The sequence below is a fragment of the Cherax quadricarinatus genome, chromosome 69 (assembly GCF_038502225.1).
Source record: "Cherax quadricarinatus isolate ZL_2023a chromosome 69, ASM3850222v1, whole genome shotgun sequence".
In the NCBI taxonomy this organism is placed as follows: Eukaryota; Metazoa; Arthropoda; class Malacostraca; order Decapoda; family Parastacidae; genus Cherax; species Cherax quadricarinatus.
Window position 1 is genome coordinate 6,605,247 of NC_091360.1, and position 2,500 is coordinate 6,607,746.

Sequence of the window (2,500 nt, forward strand, 5' to 3'; positions counted from 1 at the left end):
AAAGAGCAACGAGATGGAAAGAACGAGGAAGCAAGAGAAGACTTTAAGAGAGGCCACGGACATTCGAGGAGGGTAATACGACACTCAATGATGAAAGACAAAATAAGCAAGAAAGGGTGACCAAAGAGACGAGTGAATAAAAATATCAAGGGAAATTAACAAGAGCGTGTCTGTCTGTCTGTCTTTCTCACACACACACACACACACACACACACACACACACACACACACACACACCATCCATCCTTCCCTTCCTCAGTCCCAATCTTCTATCTCTCACCTTCCTGACAACATGAGCTTCACGTCCGCCGAGGCTGTGTTATCTGGACACAGATGACACACCAAGAGGAAACAGCAGTCAGCTACACCACATGACACAGTGGAGGAGGGAGAGGCGCTGCTCCAGCTGAATGAAAGAAAGCTATTTCAGGAAGAAAATCAAAAGTTATATACTGAAGAAGACCCAGTGATCGTAGGTGGAAGACCCAACGGCTCCACAGCAAAGGAATACCTGAGGCTTCCATCTGGAGGAAGACCTAATGCTTCCAGCTAGGAGGAGACTCGATGTTTCCATCTAGACCAAGACCCAATGATTCCAGCTTCGGGAAGACCTGATGCTTTATGCTTCAGGAAGACCTGATGCATTTAGCTGAAGGATGATCTGATGTTTCCAGCTAGTGGAAGACTAGATGCTTCCAAATGAAGCAGGATCCAGTGTTTATTGGAGGAAGACCTGATACATCCAGATTAAGCAGATGCTGGTGCCAGGGGCTGCGCTTGACAGATGTCGCATTAAAAGCTTCCATTACCTGCACACACACGCGCACACACGCACAAACACACACACACACACACAGGTGTCTGATTCAATCTAATTAATCATTTCCCTGTCGTGAGCTCTTTGCAGTATTGTTTACGCAATTCGCACAGACAAATTGCTATTCTCCGGTTCTCCAAATTCATAATAGAAGGCAATTTAATGCTGTGAGAGGAATAATGATATGAGAGGTTTGAGATTCACTGGAGAGGAAATGGTGTGTATATATATATATATATATATATATATATATATATATATATATATATATATATATATATATATAAACGAACGCAGCTGAAGTCGTAATAAACAACTGTAAATGAATAATCAGAATGATGGACAGGGCACTTGAACAGTGGTCCTAGGAATGACAACGTTTTACTGCTGAGCTACGAAGCTCTGTAGGTACACTCTTCCTTGTAGTTGTGATAAAGCATTTGCGAGAGTGAGTTGTCTAGGGATTTCTCCTCACGCTTATGTAAACACACATGCTTCCTGCACTAGTGACTTCAGTAACATCCCGGGGGAAGTTGCAATAATGTTTAGTAAAAGGACAATTATAACTAATGTGAGATTTTATTGTGGCAACGCTACGCTCTCCAGGATCTTGACAAAGCTCCTGGAAAACAGTAGTAATAGTTGTAATAGTAATGGTAGTAGCAGTAACAGTAGTAATAGCAATAGTAGATTACTGCAGTGTTATCTTTGGTTACATTCTTCTTTTATGCGACAGATTTATAAAGTCATCCGAAAGACGTTTGACTTATTGCTACCAAATGAGGGATTCGGAAAGGAGTGACGGCTCGACACATAATTAAAAATAAGTTCCCGTGATTGTTTATGCAGGAAATGTGTTTGTTAACTTTAAGGGAAAGATCTCCATAAACTTAAGATACGACCAGTGACGTAGCTGGAGTATGAAACGATGAGGAAATAAAGAAAAATATTCTCAAGTCAGAAAAAACCTGGATGGTGAGATGAACTCCGGAAATCAGTGAAAGGATGCTTAGAATGATGCAGTTGTCACGAAGATGAGGATTTTGATGAATAGGATGCTGTGGATATTAACCCCTGAGAAGGTGCCCTGATGCTGCTTAAGAGTTTTCTGATCCAAAGAACTTGAGCTACTCTCTCATTCCTTGCACGAAAGCTGAGTACCGTATAACACAATGCTTCCTTTCTATTTGAATTGCTAAACCCAAAGCCCGTAGGTAATGGGATATTATGTTTATCTAAGGGGAGGCAGCTTGAGCTCTCTGGATAAAGAGCTCTTTACCTTCATCAAAGCACCTCCCCTTGAAGCGAGAGGAGCAACACATGGGGAGGCTAGCGTCGTTCAGAAAGCAACTCACAAGAAGGCAACGATGATGAGTGAATCACTGGCCTCTTCTCAAGTCTCTCTCCACTAATGTTTATCCTCTTTTCCTCTCTCCACACGCCATCCTTTACCCTCTCACTTCCCCCTCCCCTTCCCATCCTTCCTCTTCTCTTCTTAATCCAGCCAGAACTTGAGAATTCAAAAAAAAAAAAAAAATCCTTGGTTGTAGTACTTCCATTCTGCGTTGCAGCTCTTGTCTTCTCTAAAGATCATCGTCTTTGGCTTGAAAGAGTGATTTGAACACAAAGGAAAGTGGAAGACTGCATTAAGTTTTCCAGTGCGAGCACAGGGCTGCCGCTGGC

The 2,500-nt window shown here is 42.3% G+C and overlaps 1 protein-coding gene across 3 annotated transcripts in view; it reads right to left on the minus strand.

The window, feature by feature from the left end:
- Window positions 1-2,500, minus strand: part of LOC128701873 (glutamate receptor 1) — a 1,634,372-nt gene that overhangs the window by 1,189,006 nt on the left and 442,866 nt on the right. The gene's annotated exons all lie outside the window — the stretch shown is intronic.